The sequence below is a fragment of the Sus scrofa genome, chromosome 10 (genome assembly GCF_000003025.6).
Source record: "Sus scrofa isolate TJ Tabasco breed Duroc chromosome 10, Sscrofa11.1, whole genome shotgun sequence".
In the NCBI taxonomy this organism is placed as follows: domain Eukaryota; kingdom Metazoa; phylum Chordata; class Mammalia; order Artiodactyla; family Suidae; genus Sus; species Sus scrofa.
In genome coordinates, this window is record NC_010452.4 from 33,269,479 (window position 1) to 33,290,769 (window position 21,291).

The 21,291-nt window shown below is 46.9% G+C and overlaps 1 long non-coding RNA gene across 1 annotated transcript in view; it reads left to right on the forward strand.

Moving 5' to 3' along the window:
- Positions 9,569-21,291, forward strand: part of LOC102167554 — a 34,515-nt gene continuing 22,792 nt past the window's right edge. The window contains exon 1 of the long non-coding RNA XR_002336318.1: positions 9,569-10,204. This is a non-coding gene — a long non-coding RNA (uncharacterized LOC102167554). The remainder of the gene's footprint in view (positions 10,205-21,291) is intronic.

A 21,291-nucleotide genomic window follows, 5' to 3' on the forward strand; every position in this document is an offset into this window, starting at 1 on the left:
TCACTAAGCCAAAATATAAGATTCAATCCCTTAAGCCTTGCAGTATCAAGGGCTTGTTAGAAAGGTGGAGTCTCAGGCTCCACCTTAAAACTACCAAGTCAGCATCCATGATTTAACAAGACCTCCAGGGTCTCTTTATGTACATAACTATTTGAGAGGCACTGCTTTAAAATGAGTACACTCGCTGACAAGAATGTAAACAGGAACAAAATGCAGTTCTGGGAGTTCCTGTAGTGGTTCAACGAACCATAACTAGTATCCAACCCAACTAGTATCCATGAAGATGCAGGTTCGATCCCTGGCCTAGCGCAGTGGATTAAGGATCCAGCATTGCCATGAGCTTCAGTGTAGGTCTCAGACAGGGCTTGGATCCTGCTTTACTGTGTGGTGTATGTTGGCGGCTGTACCTCCCATTCAACCCCTAGCCTGGGAACTTCCACATGCCTCGGGTGCAGCCCCCCACCACCACCCCCAAAAGGCAGTTCTGTGTAGTGTCTGGGCCAAAGGTAACAAGCATCTTCTTCCCTCTCTTTGCCCTCACCTAGCCATGCCTGACTAAGGCTGCAGGCATGTCACTGGGGAGTGTAGACAGGTAATGAGGCTGTACCTGTGGTCCTTCCTGCCTAGATGTCTGCCACGACCGAGTAAGTGTAATGATTAGGAGGAAGGGAAAGAGCAGGGTTTGGAGGGGAATAGGAGGCTTCCCATTAGCCTCCAGGGACACCATCACTGCTCTGGACCAGATAGACGGCCAGCCACACAGCCCAGGGCTCAGAGTTCTGTACGGAGGACTTTGAGCTTCTCATTCTCAGCATTTGTAGAGGCAAGGAGGTACAGGGAAGGTTCTTAGAAGATTGACCCATCAAGGAAGCAAAAAAAGTTCACCTCGACAGTGAGCATGTGAACTGGTTTTGCAATGCCTTTCCCTCCACAGGTCATGCGCTTGTGTGGGCCTGGCTCTGGGCACAGGTGGGGAGAGCTATGCAGGCAACAGTGAGACTGCAGGCAGGCTGGGCCTTCCCTAGGGTCCTTGACGAGCACCAGGGGAGGGCTGTTCCCACAGACTTGGCTTGTAATGGGTGGAGGGTGACTAGCCCAGGGAGGAGGTAACTAAGAAGGGAACCGAAAATTGTAACATCAATAACCACATGAAGGGTAGCAGAACATCCTGCCCTGAAATATGCTACTCTGACATGTTGATTATTTTGAGCTATAAGCACTTGAAAAATAGCAAATTTAGGGAGAAGCTTTCTCTGAACTCCCCTTATCTGCCTAAAGATAGATCTTTCAGAAAGAACTCATTTGTCATAGATTCCCTCCCCAATGGGATCATCAACTAGGGAAGAGTGACTCTTTTTGTTTTGTTTTGTTTTGTTTTTTAGCACTGCAGCCATGGCATACAGAAGTTCCCAGGCTAGGGGCTGAATCAGATCTACAGCTACTGGTGGACACCACAGCCACAGCAAAGCCAGATCTGAGTCTCGTCTGCCATTTACCCCATAACTCATGGTAATGCTGGATTCTTTTTTTTTTGTCTTTTTGCCATTTCTTGGGCTGCTCCCACAGCATATGGAAGTTCCCAGGCTAGGGATCGAATCGGAGCAGTAGCCACCGGCCTATGCCAGAGCGGCAACAACACTGGATCCCAGCCGTATCTGCAATCTACACCACAGCTCACGGCAACACTGGACCCTTAACCCACTGAGCAAGGCCAGGGGTCGAACCTGCAACCTCATGTTTCCTAGTCGGATTCGTTAACCACTGAGCCACGATGGGAACTCCATAATGCTGGATTCTTAACCCAGTGAGCAAGGCCAGGAATCAGCCCCACATTCTCATGGATCCTTTTTGGGTTGGTTACCACTGAGCCGTGACTGGAACTCCCAGGGGAAGAGTGACTTTTATGACAGGAGAGGAGACTAGAAGGTGAGAGCACACCCAGAAGATAAAATTTGCCAGGTATTATCATGCCTTCCATCTAAGGGCCCATTTATCTAACCCTAAAATCATTTCCTCTCCTCCGAGAGTCCTGCATTCCCTGCCCCTATTAAGACAATATTCTTTCTGAATCCTAAGCCACCTCAAGGAGTCATTCATTTCCCCCTGGGTATCACCAATGAAATATACATGTTAATAAGCTTATTTTTGTTTTTCTCTTGGTAACCTCTCTTTTATTATGGGGGTCTCAGCAAAGAACTCAGAAGGGTAGAGAGAATGTTATTTTTTTTTCCTCCCCCACAGCAGCAAAAAGAAAGAAAGAAAAAATAAAAGAAAAAAGGAAAAAAGGAAATCAAACTACACAACACAACATGGGCCCTGCCCTCAGGAGATCTCATGTGTGATGCATCTCCCAGCAGGGGGCATCCTTCTGCAGCCTCTGGGGCCGGAACAGATGAGGTGAGCACCCAGTGCCTGGACCCACCTGGATAAAGACTTCTTGCTATTCTAGCTAAATTCGCCAAGGGTAAGTCAGGTAGCAATGTGATAGACAGAGATGGGATGGATGGCATTTCAAGCTGCAGGAAGGGTCCCCACAAAGGCCCTAAGGCAGGGCTGCACTCACCTGGGTGGGAAGAGGGATGACCTCATGTCTTCACTTGGTCCTGACACAGCTCCAAGGACACCATTTGTACTCTGTGCATGTCACTGGTAGTAGAGTCCCTTATTTGTTTCCCATGTACAGGGCTACTTCTTTTTTTTTTTTTTTTCTTTTTTTGCCACCCCTCAACATATGGAGTTCCTGGGCCAGGGATCAAATCCAAGCCTCAGCTGTGACCTAAGCCGCAGCTGAGGCAATGACTTGAGTCTTAACCCACTGTGCTGGGCTGGGGATTGAACTTGTCGTCCTGGTGCTGCAGAGATACCGCTGATCCCATTGCGCCACAGCCAGAACTCCAGGACAGGGCTACTACTTCTGTTTTTCTTTTCAGGGCCACACCTGTGGTCTGTGGAAGTTCCAGCCTGGGAGTCGAATTGGAGCTGCAGCTGCCAGTCTATGCCACAGCCACAGCAACAACAGATCCAAGCCACAAGCCACATTTATGGATCCTCAACCCACTGAGCAAAGCCAGGGATTGAACCTGTATCCTCCTGGACACTATGTCAGGTTCTTAAACCGCTGAGCCACAACAGAAACTCCCAGGGCTGATACACAGGGCACTTCTGATTCAACTTCTTTCCCTGCATCCTGGGTAGCCCAACCTACCCCTAACCACAAGACCAAGAGCTCCCCACAGCGTCACAGGAGGTACTCAGGACACCTGGAGGTATTGTAGCACCCCTGCTCCTACAGGAAACTCCTCAGAAGGGACACAGCCTCACCACCTCCTAATCTTCTCTGAAGAAAGGGTTAACTCACAGAGTTGTTTGCTGAGGTTCCTGACACAAAACAGGCCAAGGCATATCTGGAGGCAGATTCCTTGGCTGGGACTGGCCAGGGTCAGTCTGGTTTGTTCCTGATAATGTGAGCAGGGCGTGATATATGTGTGCTCTAAAAAAAAAAACAAATCAAATCCTGGCTACAGAAGTAATTCATGCTCACTGTAGAAAATTGGAAAATAAAGACAAATATGAAGGGAAAAAATAGATCCCACCATCCCACCACCATTTAAAGGCAAAACTCTTTGTACTTTTTGGTGAACCCCATACAAGTTTTTTTTTCCTATGCACATGTGTGTATGTATTTAACATAATTGAGATCATACTATGAGTTTCATACTGTCGTTTTTCACTTGGCATAAGCTCTTATTTGCTGTAATCATCATTAATATTCCATCCTACATGTCTATGATTCAGTTAGCCACATCTCTGTAGTGGTTACAGATCACATCCTGGAAATGTGCAGAAAAACTGATTTCTATATTCTTTGTTTCTAGATGATCTAGTCTCCTGCACAACTCTCTATCTGCTTCACAAGGAAAATTAATAATGAGTCTAACCGGGAGTTCCCGTCATGGCTCAGCAGTTAATGAACCCCACTAGTATCCACAAGTATGTGGGTTCTATCCCTGGCCTCGCTCAGTGGGTTGAGGATCCGGCGTTGCTGTGAATTGTGGCATAGATCGCAGAGGCAGCTCAGTTCCCAAGTTGCTGTGGCTCTGGAGTAGGTTGGTGCCTACAGATCCAACTGGACCCCTAGCCTGGGACCCTCCATATGCCGCGAGTGTGCCCCCTCCCCACCAAAAAACAAAAAACCAATGGGTCTAACTAAAGAATAATAAGAAATAATGTGAAGAAAGACTTTGAGTTTTTTCTCTTTCTCTGTGATCCCACTTTGCATGTCAGAAACCTCCGTCTTGGAGTTCCCATTGTGGTGCAACAGAAATGAATCTGACTAGGAACCACGAGGTTGTGGGTTCAATCCCTGGCCTTGCTCAGTGGGTTAAGGATCCAGTGTTGCTGTGAGCTGTGATGTAGGTTGCAGGTGTGGCTCGGATCCCACGTTGCTGTGGCTGTGGTGTAGGCCGGTGGCCACAGCTCCAATTAGACCCCTAGCCTGGGAACCTCCATATGCCACAGGTGTGACCCTAAAAAAAAAGACAAAAAAAAGAGAAAACTCTGTCTTTCTCTTCGCATCCCTTCAGTAACAAATTCTAAACCTGCTCTTTTTGCCTTCTCGTGGATTTGGCCAGGGTCTCAGCTGAAAGCAGAGGGGTTGCTCAATGCGGCCACTGAAGAGCTTCATGAAGGACTAGCTATAAAGATGCCAGCAAGATGAGGGTGACACAGGAGTTCCCATCATGGTGCAGTGGTTAGCGAATCTGACTAGGAACCATGAGGTTGCAAGTTCGATCCTTGGCCTCGCTCAGTGGGTTAAGGATCCAGCGTTGCCGTGAGCTGTGGTGTAGGTCACAGAGGCGGCTCAGATTTGGCAGTGCTGTGGCTGTGGCGTAGGCCAGCAGCTAATTGCTCCAATTAGACCCCTAGCCTGGGAACCTCTGTATGCCTCAGGTGTGGCCCTAAAAAAAAAAAGAAAAGAAAAGAAAAAAGAAAGGAAACCTCCGTCTTTCTCTTTGCATCCCTTCAGTAACAAATTTGAAACCTGCTCCTCCTGCCTTCTCAATTTGAAACCTGCTCCTCCTGCCTTCTCATGGCCAGGGTCTCAGCTGAAAACAGAGGGTCTGTTCAATGCAGCCACTGAAGAGCTTCATAAGGGACTAGCTATAAAAATGCCAGCAAGACGAGGGTAACACATAAGAAAGGGTGAAGTACTCAGCCAGGATGTACAAGGGTGTTACTGCCCCTAGTCCTGAAGGAGCCACAGCAATGGCTGCAACTCTGCAAGGGAGACTGTCACACGGGAGTTCAGGTGGTGGGAGGCAGCCACAGCGTCGCCGAGGTCTGGCTGAGAGGGACCTAAGCGGGTAATGACTCTGATATCTCTCTCCACCTGCCTTCTATCTCTTCCCAGCGCCTCCCATTAGCAGAACTGAACTGGAAGGCAGGGGAACAAATATTCTGCAGAGGTCAGCCTCCTAGTGCACAGAGAGGGTGAAAATGGTGGACAGTGGATTCAAAGGGTCAAATGGAGAATAGCTCGCCCATGTGATTTGTGCTGAGGAGGAAAAGGCAAAAGAAACAAGCACATTTTCAAATCATTTCTATTATTGGATATCCAAGTTGTTTCTCATTTTCTTTCTTTCGGCCTCATCTGCCTCATGTGAAAGTTCCCAGGAAAGGGTTCTTAACCTGCGGAGCCACAATGGGAACTTTCTTTACATTTCTTTAGGTAACGTTGTGGTCGGACAGTTATTCCGCATTTGTTATCACCTCTCCTCTTTTGAGAGTATTCAAGTGTTTCACAATTGTTTCAATCCTTGGGGAATTTCATGTCCCAGATTCTCCATTCTGTCCCATTTTGGTTGGAGAGGGGCTCTTCTTTCACCTGTAAATCCTTTGGCAATTCCCATCCAAATTCAAGTCCTTTTGGCAGAGGAGGACAGGGCTTGGGTAGCTAAGAGCTTCCATGGGGGGCGGAAACAAGAGTATGGAAGTCCTGGACTTCCCATCATGGCTCAGTGGAAGTAAATCTGACCAGTATCCATGAGGTCGCAGGTTCGATCCCTGGCCTCACTCAGTGGGTTAAGTATCCAGAGCTGTCGTGAGCTGTGGTGCAGATTGCAGACGTGGCTCGGCTCTGGCTTGGTTGTGGCTGTGGCTGTGGCGAAGGCCAGCAGCTACAGCTCCAATTGGACCCCGAGTCTGGGAACTTCCATATGCCAAGGGTGTGGCTGTAAAAAGAAAAAAAAGGGTATGAAAGTCCTGGAGTTCACCAGTGGCTCAGCAGGATCCAGTGTTGTCAGTACTGTGACCTGGGTCGTTGCTGTGGCGAGAGTTCCATCCCTGGCCCTAGAACTTCTGCACACCGAGGGTGTGGCCAAAACAACAACAGCAACAACAACAAAAAAGTCTGAAAGTCTGAAGCTGAAGAGCCAGTGGAACTCTCACCCCCAGGTGGAAAGTCTTCAAAGGTTAGTAATTGGTCTCCATATAATTTTCTTTTCACGCTCCAATTTTAAACACTCCGAAGGGACCCTGGGTGATTTTCTGCTCCTTATTTAACTCAAAATGAGTCTTTAAATAAACTGTGTCCCTCTTAGGAGCCTTAGACATATATTTAGAGGAAATGTGTCATGTAAAGTGCTTTTTTGAAGTCACGTGAGGAAGTATCAGAGCAAGAATCTCCTCACCACCCTCTGTGATCTGTGCCTTCGTTAGCACAGAGGTAGGAGAAAAACTTTCTCTTCTTCTTCCCCCGACTCCTTTTCCCTTCTGAGTCTGACACAAAGAGCATGCCCTGCCCTGAGAAACTTGCACCCCAGGTGGTTAGTTAGTGGCCAGCCCCATAAGACAGTTGTGTGTGTTGAAGTAAGTGAGGCATGTGTGGGAGTATAAGGGGTAAAAACAACATTCATGGGGGAGTGAGGCTGAGAAGTGATAATCAAGGGAACTTTGGGGAGGAGGGGCCATTGGGGGGCTCACTTTAAATGATGAACAGGGTCTGGAAATACAGTAAAGGAGTCAGCTAAGTTTCTATCACTTTCTACTCCAGCCTCACTGGTACCACCAGGAATCCTGGTTCTCTGTGTTGCTGCCGGAGACAGTCACCCATCCATCCATCATCCTCCCATCCATCCACCTATCCATCCATCCACCCATGCCCACATGCATACATTCATCTGGCATTTTACTCATTCGTTTATTCTTCCAATGATCCCTCCATCTCTCCATCCATTCTTACACTATCTATCAAAGCCCTACTCTCTGCAGTATGCTGAAGGCACAAATATTAGGAAGACAAGATTCTAGCTTTCAAGGAGAACATTGTCTAGTGTTTAGCAATACAGTGCAATAAGTGCATACAATTAGAGTTTGTTTAAAATATGCCTATATGGGGAGTTCCTATTGTGGCTCAGGTGGGTTAAGAATCTGACTAGTATCTGTGAGGATGTGGGTTCGATCCCTGGCCTCACTCAGTGTGTTAAGGGTCTGGGGGTGCAGTGAGCTGTGGTATAGGTCACAGACATGGGTCAGATCTGGTGTTGCTGTGGCTGTGGTGTAGGCTGGCGGCTACAGCTCCAATTCAAGCCCTAGCCTGGGAACTTCCATGTGCCATGGGTGCAACCCTAAAAAGACCAAAAAAAAAAAAAAAATCAAAAAACAAAGAGACCTTAACTAGATTCAGATATTATATATATATATTCAGTTCAGATAATCTCAACAACAACATTCTCTCTCAAGGCTGCGTCCTTGAAACAGCTTCCACTGCGGGAACCATAGCCAGAGCGTCCATTCCAAAGACGGGGTCGGGGGGTGAGAAGCCTGTGATTGCCTGGGTCCAGCTCAAGGGTCAACTGGTGGCCACATCCTCCGGATTCCTCCTCTGAACCACCCCAGACCAGAATAGAATCAGAAACTCTGAAATCAGCAGTCTGTGTTTTAACAAGCTTTCTGGGTGATTCTGACGCAGACTGAAGTTTTCAAACACTGTACTAATGTGATAAACAGCCGTTCTAGTCTACCTCAGACATCTATAGATTTTAGCACAGAGACAGGACTAATCATATTCAGACTGGGAAATACTTCATTGAGAAGGAGATGTTTTCAAAGAAGTCTCAAGCTGGATAAACAAGGGGAAAGCAGTTAGGCAGTTCACCCTAAGGCACACAGGCATGGATTCTTAGCCTGGCCTTTAGAGGGATCTACAGGTTGTCCTGTAGGAGAATCTCAGGCATGGCGGCATGAGGATGGAGAGGGAGGCAGGGGCCTTGAATGCGAAGTTTCAAGTAGGGAGGTAACTTGGTGCCCCAGGTCCTCTTCCTAGTCTGTCCAGACTGGCCAGAGCCAGACTGCCAAGCACTCACCTCCAACCCCTGCCTGCCGTTCTCCTCCCTTTCTCCTCTCTTCCCAATTCTCTCCCCTCCTCCCTTCCTCTGGGGGTAAGACACCAGGCTCCCAGGCCTACCTCACTCCTCCCAGACCTGCCAACTTGCTGATGTCAGCTGGGTGGGGCCTGTCGGCTTTGCTTCCTGGCTGGCCTCCCTCTCAGCTCTGGGGGAAAGCCCAGTGTTGCTGGTCTGCTCCGAGGGAGGGAGCTGCAATAAACCTGGTAGAGGGCTCATCAGGGGGCCTCCCTTCCTCGGGAGACATCGTGCTTCCAGGGGAGGGGTTCCAGGAACCTGCCTGGAACCCAGGCTTGTGTCAAGTGCCTCCCCACTCCCCCGCCAGGGGAACTGGCTCCCAGGCTGCGCCCTCTCCTCCCCCATCGTGCTGATGAATCACAGCAGGACTGGTCACCGGGGTCCTCAACCCAGTGGTGCCTGGAGGTGAGAAAGAATGACAGCAGCTTTCCTAACAATAGGTACTATTTACTGAGCACTTGGTGTGCTGGCATAGGGTCACCTAAACCTTGTGGTTCTCAACTTTTTGCAACACAGTGCCCTTTCTTTTTAATACTTTTCAGTGCCACTTCAGCATTCATAGATAATATAAAAAACCTACATCTCAATTTCATAATATTAAACCATAAAATATCACAGTTAGTGTAAAGGGGGAACGAAAAAGAATTTATAATAAAAGAACATACAGTTCATGCTCTCTTCGGCAGCAAATGTGCTAATATTGGAACTGTACAGAGAAGACTATATATATATATATATATATATATATATGCAGTTTTTTGTTTGTTTGTTTTGTTTTTTGTTTTTTGTTTTTTTCAATAGGGAAATGCTTGGACAGAATTCCATTAGATGATACAAAGAAGTAGTTATTCCCTGCAAATGTGCAACAACTACAAATGCAGACTGATGGAGTTCCCTCGTGGCTTGATGGGTCAAGTGTTGTCACTGCTTGTGGTCAGTAGTAACGAATCCAACTAGTATCCTTGAGGACGCAGGTTTGATTCCTGGCCTCACTCAGTAGGTTAAGGATCCGGCGTTGCCATGAGCTGTACAGTAGGTCGCAGATGAGGCTCGGGTCCTTCATTGCTGTGGCTGTGGCAGAAGCCGGCAGTTGCAACTCTGATTGGAGCCCTAGCCTGGAAACTTCCATATGCTACAGCTGTGTCCCTAAAAAGCAAAAAAAAAAAAAGAAAAAAGAAAAGAAAGCTGGAGGGGGGAGGGACCACTTGTCACTGTATAGAAGTGTCCTGGCTTCACAGGACATCTAGCATCTCTCGCCAAAAGGGTTCCACAATCATAGTGACAATCAAACATGGTCTTACAAATTTCTAGTCCCCTCCCCCCAGGGCAGTGGCATCATTCTGTTGAGAACCATCCATAAATAATACCTTATGTCACCCTTACCAACACCTTGGACTGGGTATCTTTATTTTATTCATGTGGAAATTGGCTCAAAGAGGTCAAGAAATCTGCTGAGGTCTCTGTATGCTCAGGCCACTCAAGATGGCTGTGCTCTTGCTCTCTGAACATCCCCCTGCTTGACCAGTGCGTGCTTCACCTCCACCCCACTTACATGATGGACCTGCCTATGTACTGGCCGCAGGCACCAGCTAGTGATTATTCTTATCAAAAGGGCAGCAAGGGGCGTGTCCCTCTGCTTGTTTCCGTGGTAACTAATGAGCCGACCTGACGTCAATTCCCCTTATAACTGGCAAGCTTCCCTTCCCGCCTGGAGCGAAGACTGCTGCTCTGTCCTGCCACAAGCCACGCAGTGGGGTGTCACTCCAGGACCCTGCTCCATACCCGTAAGCACCCCCTGTCCATGAACCGTTGACGTCTCTGTTCTTGACTCCACACTCTTTCTTTGGTCGTAAAAGCTGGGCAAGTGCAGGGCTTGAAGGCTTGCTGGGTGCATCCTGACAGTCTGTCTGTGGTGGATCTGGAGTTCAGACTCAGATCTGACTGGATTTAAGGCTTGTGTTCCTAACTGCAAAGTTGCACTGCCCTTTTGTGGTTTTTGTCAGGGGCAAAGGGCAGAGAGAGTGCTGGAGGAGGTCAAGTCTAACTCTCCTTAGAGAAGAGGGGCTCCAGCAGAGATGTACTAGTCTAGGTCTGCTGGGCTATGGATAATAACATATAGCCTCAAAATCTGAGTGGCTTGGGGAGTTCCTGTCATAGTTCAGTGGTTAATGAATCTGACTAGCATCCATGAAGACACAAGTTCGATCCCTGGCCTTGCTCAGTGGGTTAAGGATCTGGTATTGCCGTGAGCTGTGGTGTCGGTTGTAGACGTGGCTCAGGATCCTTGTGTTGCTGTGGTGTAGGTCAGCGGCTATAGCTCCCATTCAACCCCTGGCCTGGGAACCTCCATGCACTACAGGTATGGCCCTAAAAAGCAAAAAAATAAAACAACAACAACAACAACAAAAAACCCAACAAACAAACAAAAAACCCCAAAGAAACAAAAAAACCTCTCAGTGGCTTAACACAGTAAAGTTTCTTTCTTGCAGTGCAGATCTTCATGATAGGGCGATCTTGCTTGATGGCCAAAGGCAATTAGAAGAGTAGGGTCCTGGTTGGGGGAGAAATCATGGAGAGAACTACCTCCACCTGAGGTCTGACCTTTCCTAATGACTCTCCTGATTCCACTTTCCACCTTCTGCAGCCAGGAAGGCCCAGCAGCATCTTTGGGTTGTTGAGGAGGCCCTCCTTGTGAAGCCTCAAGTGCCCATGGTACCTCTGAACGCTGACATTGTTGGGGAAGAAGGGTTCTGAGGAATCAATAAAGAGTTGAAATCCAGGAGTTCACGCCATGGTGCAGTGGCTTAAGAATCCAATTGCAGTGGTTTGGGGAAACTGCAGAGGCCAGGGTTCAATCCCCAGCCCAGCACAGTGGATTAAAGGATCTAGTGTTGCCACAGCTACAGCATAGATCACAACTGTGGCTTGGATTCAGTCCCTAGCCTGGGAACTTTCATACGTCATAAGTGTAGCCATTAAAAAAAAAAAAGTTTAAATCCAGATACTAGAATCTAATGGAAGACTCTGTCAAGGGCCTTTGGAGGCCCAGTGGAGGCCCCAGAGAACCTGGCATTAATCCAAGGAGATGCTGGAACTGTGGCCGGGAAGTTGGGGCTGCTGAGTGTTAGGAAGCTCATGCTCACTTCAGTGGATATCCACAGTTTGTTCTGCCCCAAAACTCTCTTCCAGGAATCAACTCTCCCACACCCAAATCACAAGGTTGCAGTGGAACTGCCATGGTTCTACAGTAGGACACTGGCCCCTGGCCTCTTGATTGGTCCAGGATCAGGCACCTGACTCATACTGGAACAATAATTTTTCAGCTTGGGAACTTTTATTTTTATTTTTTGTTTTTTTTTTTTAATTTTTTTGTCTTTTTGCTATTTCTTTGGGCCGCTCCCACAGCATATGGAGGTTCCCAGGCTAGGGGTCGAATAGGAGCTGTAGCCCCCCGCCTATGCCAGAGCCACAGCAACGCGGGATCCAAACCGCATCTGCAACCTACACCACAGCTCACAGCAACACCGGATCCTTAACCCACTGGACAAGGCCAGGGATCGAATCTGAAACCTCATGGTTCCTAGTTGGATTCGTTAACCACTGCGCCAAGACGGAACTCCTTGGGAACTTTTTTTTAAATTAAAAAAAATTTTTAATTGTAGTTGATTTAGGAGTTCCCGTCATGGCGTAGTGGAAATGAATCCATGAGGTTTCAGGTTCAATCCCTGGCCTCATTCAGGGTTAAGGATCTGGTGTTGCCGTGAGCTGTGGTGTAGGTCACAGACATGGCTCGGATCCTGTGTTGCTGTGGCTGTGGGTAGGCTGGCAGCTGTAGCTCCGATTGGACCCCTAGCCTGAGAACCTCCATCTGCCGCAAGTGTGGCCCTAAAAAGCAAAAACAAAACAAACAAAAAACAAAAAAAAAAACCTCATTGATTTACAATGTTCTGTCAATTTCTGCTGTACAGAAAAGTGACCCATGTATACATTTATATACACAATGACTGGATATAGTTCCCTGTGCTATACAGCAGGATCTGATTGCTTATCTACTCTAAGTGCAATAGTTTGCATCTACTAACCCCAAACTCCCAGTCCATCCCATTCCCTCCCCCTCCCTCTTAGCAACCACAAGTCTGTTCTCCATGTCCATGAGTTTGTTTCTTTTCTGTAGGTAGGTCCAGTGGTGCCGTATATTCCATTCCAGGTATAAGTGATATCATATGGTATTTGTCTTTCTCTTTCTGACTTACTTCAGCTTGGGAATTTTGAAGAAATAGAGATGGGAGAAGCCCTATCTTAATTTCTCTCCAGCTTCCTTGTCCATAACGTACAGCTCTTAGATTGTCTTATTAGTCATATTTTCCTCACTGAATAGAAGTGAAAATCAGGAGAAGCTGATCTGATAAGAAAAAAGGAAAGATGGGAAGACTTCCACTGGTGTTTGTGTTTCTGATTCTGCTGAATTCCCGAGGCTAGGCTGTAATCTAATCTCTGTGATATGTCCCTGTATTGTTAAAATTGTTTTCCCTTTCTGCTTAAGCTAATTTAGGTGGATTTGTTTTGTTATTAATCCAAAGAACTAAAGAACAGTATGAACTTCCTTATCGAACACATTTATTCATTCAAGGAATATTTCTGGTGCAGCTACTATGTTCCAGGTACTATGCAAAGTACTGGAAATTTAATGATGAATAGGAGCGACATAGTATATACCCTCAGGGACCTTAGACTTGGAGGCTAGGACAGGACAGACTTGGAACAAGTACTATACAGGAAAAATCCAGGTTTATGAGAACTGCCAGGAAGGAAAAAAATTTTCCTCTACCCTTCTCAGCTCTTCTGGCTAGTCTAAGAATTAAATTGACATGCGACGGACTAACAGGAGAAAATCAAATTAAATGACTTATGTACAAGAAATCCACATTAACATGAGAGAGTCCAAAGACAGGCAAAATGAGGTCTATATGTCTTTCTGGCCAAGGAGGAGGGGGTGGTGTCTGGGACTTCAAAGGGAAGGAAGGCAATTTGTAGGAAGATGGAAAAAGAGACAATGTTTGGTGAACAAATGGGACATGCTGGGACATGTAGAAAAAAAGGGATACAGAGAGGAGTTTTAACAAAGAGACTTTGCTGGGTCCCACCCTGTCTGCCATGCCTCATTCATATTGTACTATAGATAGCTCTGGTGATAGTTCTCTTTCTTGGAGAAGGCCCTCTCTCTAAATTCTTTGAGGCAGTTAAGGAGGACAAAGGGGAAAAGAAAAAACTTCTGGAGCCTTTTGTTTCTTCTTCATGCCAAAGAGACGTTTTGGGCTGGCAAACTTTGCTCCCTTACAGAATTCTTATTCTACTGTCGAGAGAGCAAGTAGAAGCTCAAAGAAGTTAAGGGATGAGCCCAAAGTCACTCAGCATTTTGGTGGCAGGGTTAGGACTGCCACCCAGCTTTTTCAGAGGCCACAGCCCTTGTTTCTTTCTGGGCACCCTGCTAGAATTGCAGGAGGATGTTCACTCTTTTTATTGGATTCTTCCTCCTCACCCAGGAAATGCTGATCCTGGGAGGAGGATAAGGCTACCCTAGGGAACCAGGCTCCCGATATGTGAATGTTTGGCTCAGCCCTAATTTATCTGAAAGATTTTCTGTGGCTGCTGAGTGCTCTGTTTTGTTTTGTTTTGTTTTGTTTTGCACACCCATGGCATGTAGAAGTTCTCAGGCTAAAGGTCAAATCAGAGCTGCAACTGCCGGCCTACACCACAGCCACAGTGACACCAGATCCAAGCTGCTTCTGTGACTTCCACTGCAGCTCACAGCAATGCGGATCCTTAACCCACTGAGTGAGGCCAGGGATTGAACCCGTATCCTCATGGATACTAGTCAAGTTCTTCACCCACTGAGCCACAATGGGAACTCCTGAGCATTTTCTTTTTTAAACACTGGGGCTTTGGCAGTGGGAAGTGGAAGGGATGCCAGTGGGATGGTTCTAAGTTTTGCAGGACAGCTTCTACTTGGTAAGCCTGGTCTCCTTTCTGGTGGTTGCTGTGGTCCAGTGCAGCTGAGGTACATCCTGGGGGCCACGAAGTCGAGAGCAGACCCTGCTCCAGCTCTGACCTGGGACCCTCGCTTGCTCCCTGGATGCCTTTGAGGGATTACTGAAACCTGGCAACTTGGCCCAGCGATCAGCACACTGGCAAGTGCCAGGCCCCAGTGAGGACCCTTGCTTCCTCCCAAGATAGGAGATAAATGGGCACTTTGTGTCCTTATAAACATTCAGCCACTCAGAGTAAAGCCTCGGTCATAGGCTCCCACTGACAATGCTGTTCCACAGGAATCGAGTGTAAATCTGAGCCATTTCCTTCTCCAGTTTCCCACATGTGATTAGCCTTTGTCTAATTTCACCACCATGGGGAGTTGGAGACGGTTCCCCGAACAATAAATCTTTCATTGGGAAGGTGGTTTTATCATTAGAAAGAACGATGCTAAAAAAAAGAGAGGACATAAGTAACTAATGTGCTCAGTGATGATGGAAAGGATCATCAGGATGACAAGAAAGGGATAAGCCTGGGATCACGGAGCAGGGTTGAGGAGATATGAGTGGAGAGAATCATGGAAGCACGCCGGGAACCCAGTCCAAGGCTTCCTGGTGAGAAGAGAAACCAGGACACATGGTGTGCTTCCCTCTGCGGTCGTGAGGACAAGCCATGGTCTGCTTTGATGTTAGCTTCACTGATGTGGCAAGGCTGCTGGAAGTACTGGTTTCAGGTCTGGGATCCAGCTGCTGTGGCAGCGGTGAGGTGGAATGAGGTGGAACAGAAGCTAGACTGTGAAGTGCTGGAAGAATGGAAATCAAGACAGTGGAGGCAGCAAGTGTTGTCAACCATTTAGAGTAGAAGGGCCCTAAAGATGGGGGTGGCTAGGAGACAGCAGAGGCCATGGGAGGGCTTGGGGGGCAGAGGAGAGTCCCCTTCTCATTGAAGGATGCCCAGAGCCACCCTAGTGTGGAGTCTGAAGGGGAAGGACTTAATCAATAGCATCTACTCTGGCTGAGCCCATATCATCCTCTAGCCTTTATTACTTCAGAGATGTCTCCTGTTCCAAGGATCCCCCTCAACTCCCATTTCTGAGACTGTTGGCATTTCCAGGACAGTGAAAGCTAAAGCCACCAGTTGGGCTGCAACACTGAGTGGTATCCATTCTGCCCTCCCTCTGGCTGGTCTAGTCCTAGAAGCAGAGGAAGTCCAGGAAAATGCTCCCTGCAGCCCTTGACCTCCACTGTCTCCTGGCCACCTCTATCATCGGGGCCTTTCTACTCTAAATGGTTGACCATACTTGCTGCTGCTGCTGCTTTCTTTTTTTTCGGTCTTTTTGCCTTTTCTGGGGCCACTCCTGCAGCATATGGAGGTTCCCAGGCCAGGGGTCCAACTGGAGCTGTAGCTGCCGGCCTACACCAGAGCCACAGCAACTCGGGGTCCGAGCCGCGTCTGCAATCTACACCACAGCTCATGGCAACGCCAAACCTTAACCCACTGGGCAAGACCAGGGATCGAACCCGCAACCTCATGGTTCCTAGTCGGATTCGTTAGCCACTGAGCCACGACGGGAACTCCATGCCGCTACTTTCTTGATTCTCATTCTTGTAGCACTTTGTAGTCGAGCTTCTGTTCCACCTCACCCAACCTCACTGAAACTGCTCCGACCAATGACATCAACAATCTGAAGCCAAATCCAGGGGCCACTTCCCAGTTCTCACTTTTTCATTTACCTGTTGATTACAGTCACTTCTTGAAAATCTCAACTCTAGGGCTTCTTAACTAGGGATCCATGAGTCCCTAGTCTTTAGGAAGAAACAACATGTAGTCCCTAAAATTTTTACAAAATGTTATACAAAAACCTTAAAAAAAAAATGTCATACAAGGGGGTTCCCATTGTGGCACAGTGGAAATGTATCCAATTAATATCCACAAGGATGCAGGTTCAATCCCTGGTGTCACTGTGAGCTATGATGCAGCTTGCAGATGTGGCTCTGATTCCGCATTGCTGTGGCTATGGCATACACTGGCAACTGCAGGTCCAATTCGACCCCAGCCTAGGAACTTCCACATATGCTGCGGGTTTGGCCTTAAGAAGCAAAAAAAAAAAGTTATACAGATCTGCGTTTTTCTAAGGAGGATGATCCAGGGTGTTTGTTAGATTCTCAAAGGGATCAAGGATCTGCCAAAATGTTAAGAATTAGGATCTGCTGGCAGTGATCCAAAATAACAGTGGTCGATTTGTCCTTCGTGTACATGGAGGTCAGTCATCAGAGCTGGAGGGTGGGCTCTTTCCAGCTCTGCTCTGCCAACACCAGGGTGTAGACCTCCAGCTCACAGTCAATGTGGAGGCATCTCTGCTCCAAGCAGTGCACTAGAGGTGGGGGGAACAAGGAAGAGTATAAAGGACATGCTCCAGCTGTCTCTCAAAGATTCCCAGGGACTGATATGTGATGCTTTCGCTTTTATATTACTGGCCCAAACTTAATCACATGGTTATATCTATCTGCAGAGAGGCTGGGAAATGTCTTTATTCTGGGCAGTTGTGTTCCCAACTAAAAGTTTTCTTACCATGGATGAAGGGGAGAATTGATAATGGGGGGGAGATATCAGCCCCTGTCAGAGCTTCTTTGACACCCCCACTGATGGCTACTGTGGACAATATCCCTTTCTACTTCCTTCTAGTTTAAGCTGGGAGGCCACACTACCTAGACTCTTTGCAGCTGGCATTCCAAATGTGATTGAGGCATTGCCAATTAAAGGCACTGGCACAAGGCTGGAACCTGGAATTAAGTGAGGAGAAGGAACACGTGAGGGATCCATTTTGCAGGTGTGGATTGTGGCAGACTTGTTTCATGATCACTAGCTTCCTGGTTCAGCAGCTTCCCGTAGCAGAGTGGTCATGGCTTCTTTCCTGATCATGATGATAGAGGCATGACAAGAGTCTAAGGGCTTATCGTTTTCTGGAGGCTCCATTTAAAGTCTGCTCCTTCAGAACTTTCAGCAATGTTGTTGAGCCAGAGCTCCTCAAATTTTAATCTCGTATTGGCCTGAGGCTCCAGCTAAAGGGTAGATTCTGATTCAGTAGTCTGCAGTGAGTGTTCAGATTCTGCATTTCTGATAGGCTCCTGGGTAATTCCAGTATCCACAGCCCATCAGAACTAAGTTCTACAAAGCAGGGCATGAAAGAAATGGGCAAATAAGTTTGGAAAATGCTGGGTTAAATAAAAAACGAAACTCTTTTTTTTTTTTTTTTTTTGCTGATGTGTTCCCAGAACTGTTAATGTGCTAACATGCATTTTTAAGAGGGACCATGTAATGCCAGTATTTCTGCAACTTATTTGGTAACTGTATTATTCGATTCTCTCAGCCCTGCCTGAGTCCTGGAGCCCTGGCCTTTTGCTTTTCCTTAAGTGTTTCACTGTAGCCAACAGTGTAGCTCTGAGGGCAACCAGCTCTTCCTCTCTGCATCTTATTTCTTGACTGTGGCCGAAGCATGTTGAATTCCTGGGCCAAGGATTGAACCCTTGCCACAGGATTGCAACCCAAGCCAAGCCACTGCCATGACAACACCAGATCCTAAATCCACTGCACCACATGGGAACTCCTTCCTCTCTGCATCTTGCATTGTTTTCCATCACTCCCCCCCTTCCCTTTTATATCGTTCTTGAAGTTTTGGGTTTGTGTCTCTGTAAAAAGCCTCAGCATATAATTGGGCCTCAGGCTCTGTCTTCCGGGGAACCTGGGCTAGTACAACCTTCAACAGGCCCATCCACCCTTTTTCCTGGAATATTAATATCTCCTGGAACTTGGGTTCCTGGAACACACATGGAAATGCTGTCTTGGTTATCTTTCCCTGTATATCTACAGGCACCTGAGATTCAGCACGTCCAACCTGATTTTGGGCAAGTTTTTCAAAAATATCAAGACTTGGGAGTTCCCATCATGGTTCAGTGGTTAATGAGTCCAACTAGGAACCATGAGGGTGTGGGTTCCGTCCCTGGCCTTGCTCAGTGGGTTAAGGATCTGGTGTTGCCGTGAGCTGTGGTGTAGGTTGCAGACGTGGCTTGGATCCCATGTTGCTATGGCTCTGGTGTAGGCTGGTGGCTACAGCTCTGATTAGACCCCTAGCCTGGGAACCTCCATATGCCTCAGTGCAGCCCTAGAAAAAATAAAAAGACAAAAAAAAAAAATCAAGACTTGAAAACACTTGATTGAATAGTAGCATAGACCACTGAAATAATACTGTTATCCATTTAACCAAAATGACAAAGCTTCAAAAGGCAAATATGGAAATCATATAGTTGTAAAAACAACTCTTTTAATGGAGAAGATTCATGTTTCTTTTTCTTTTTTAAAATTAAGGTATAGTTGATTTATAATATTATATAAGTTTCAGGTGTACAACATAATTCACAATTTTAAAAGATTATATACTCTATTTATAGTTATGAGATAATGGCTATATTCCCTGTGCTGTACAATATATCCTTGTAGCCTATTTATTTTATATGTAGTAACTTGTACCTCTTAGTCTCCAACCTCTATCATGTTCTTGAGCTGCACCTGCAACATATGGAGGTTCCTAGGTTAGGGGTCAAATCAGAGCTGCAGCTGCTGGCTCACACCACAGGCACAGCAACGCCAGATCTGAGCCGCATCTGCAACCTACACCGAAACTGATGGCAACACCAGATCCTTAACCCACTGAGTGGGGCCAGGGATTGAACCCACATCCTCATGTATACTAGTTGGGTTCATTACCACTGATCCACGACAGGAACTCCATAAAGCTCTTTTAGAAAAATCCTTTCAATATCTTATTTTATCAAATTGCAGCCAGGACAAAACAGTAAATATTTCTGGCAGTATTGAACTTTTTCAAAAATGATCTCTTTCCCTTTTCTTTCAAACCAAAGATATAACCATCAAGTGACTTGACACCTAAACTTTCATGACTTAACTATGGATGCAAGAGATGTCCCCAAAAAAGGGTGCAAAAGATGCAATGTTCCCAAGATCTGGAATGACGCACAGGAGTTCCCGTCGTGGCTCAGTGGTTAACGAATCCAACTAGGAACGATGAGGTTTCAGATTCGATCCCTGGCCTTGCTCAGTGGATTAAGGATCTGGTGTTGCCGTGAGCTCTGGTGTAGGTTGAAGATACGGCTCGGATCCTGTGTTGCTATGGCTCTGGTGTAGGGCGGTGGCTACAGCTCTGATTCAACCCCTAGCCTGGGAACCTCCATATGCCAAGGGTGCTGCCCTAGAAAAGGCAGAAAGACAAAAAAAAAAAAAAAGAATGATGCACAAAGATTGCCAAAAGAAAAGAATACCTAGGAGGCTAGCTGCAAACAGAGTATGACCCATATTCCTGTCTGACCGAATTCTTGGGGCCCCCAACTTGTTGGGTGAACCACTTGTACACACCAGAACCAACAACTTGCCTGCAAGCCAAGGTCTCTGGACAGAAAGGGAGACAACAGGGAAGCAGTAGATAGCTGTCCCTGGGAGGGAAAGGATAGGTTACCAAAAGTCACCCCTAAAACCAAATTCACAAGAGTCACAATTCAAAAAACTGAATTCTTAGTAATGTTTTGCTCCTGCTAATCTGAGTTTAGAAAGGAAGGGACAATGTGAAATTTTATCTTCCTCTCTGATTGGTCCCCACAGACAGGAATCCAAGAGCTCTGACTTTGGTAAGAATTTTGACTCTCTGGGAGTCCCCATTGTGGCTCAGCAGGTTAGGAACCTGACACAATGTCCATGAAGTGTGGGTTCGATTCCTGGCCTCACTCAGTGGGTTTAGGATCCTGCGTTGCCATGAGCTATAGAGTAGGCTGCAGATGTCGCTCTGGTCCTGTGTGAATGTGGCCATGGCATAGCCCAGCAGTGCTCTGATTCAACTCCTAGTCCTGGAACTTTCATAGGCCGCAGGTACAGCCCTAAAAAGAAAATAATAATTCTTACCCTTCTGCCAACGTTCCCAGGGTTTTGAGTAGGGTGTCTCAGTGACACTGTCCCATCCCCAGAAACCTACAAAGGGAGGAAAAACCATGTTCTCTGTGCCCTTCTGAGTTCTTGGCTGAGACTCAAGTAATAAAACGCTGATTAACAAGAGGAGACCAGACCGAAGTTTATTCATGTGTCTACCTCATGCACACATGGGAGATACCCAGGGACACAAGAGTAATTCCCTGAGGTAGCTTAGAATTCAGGATCAAATACCATCTTAAAGGGGAAGGAGAGGAGGGGATGTAGGCCACAGAGGAAAGGAAATAGTTTTTAGGAAAGATGAAAGTTTAAAGAAAAAAATAGTTTGTGACAAAGATTGTCTGGGTGATTTATAACCTTCTCTCCCATGATAAGAGTCAGTTTTCACTAGTTGATGGTTCCTTTGGGGAAGGGATTTATGATGACTGAGTTCATTTTGAAGGATCTATCTTTAGACAGATACGGCGAGTTCAGAGAAAGCCCCTCCCTGCATTCGCTGTTTTTCAAATGCTTCCAAAATAATATATCGGGAGTTCCCATTGTGTTGAAAACCAGACGAGTATCCATGAGGATTTGGGTTCGATCCCTGGCCTCGCTCAGTAGCTTAAAGGATCTGGCTTTGCTGTGAGCTGTGGTGTAGGTAGCAGATGCGGCTTGGATCCCGCACTGCTGTGGCTGTGACTTAGGCCGGCAGGGGTAGCTCTGATTGGATTCCTAGTCTGGGAACTTCCATATGCCAGACCTGGGGCCCTAAAACACACACACACACACACACACACACACACACACACACACACAAAAACCCCAAACAAAATAATATATTATATTTTGGGGTGACATGTCCTGAACT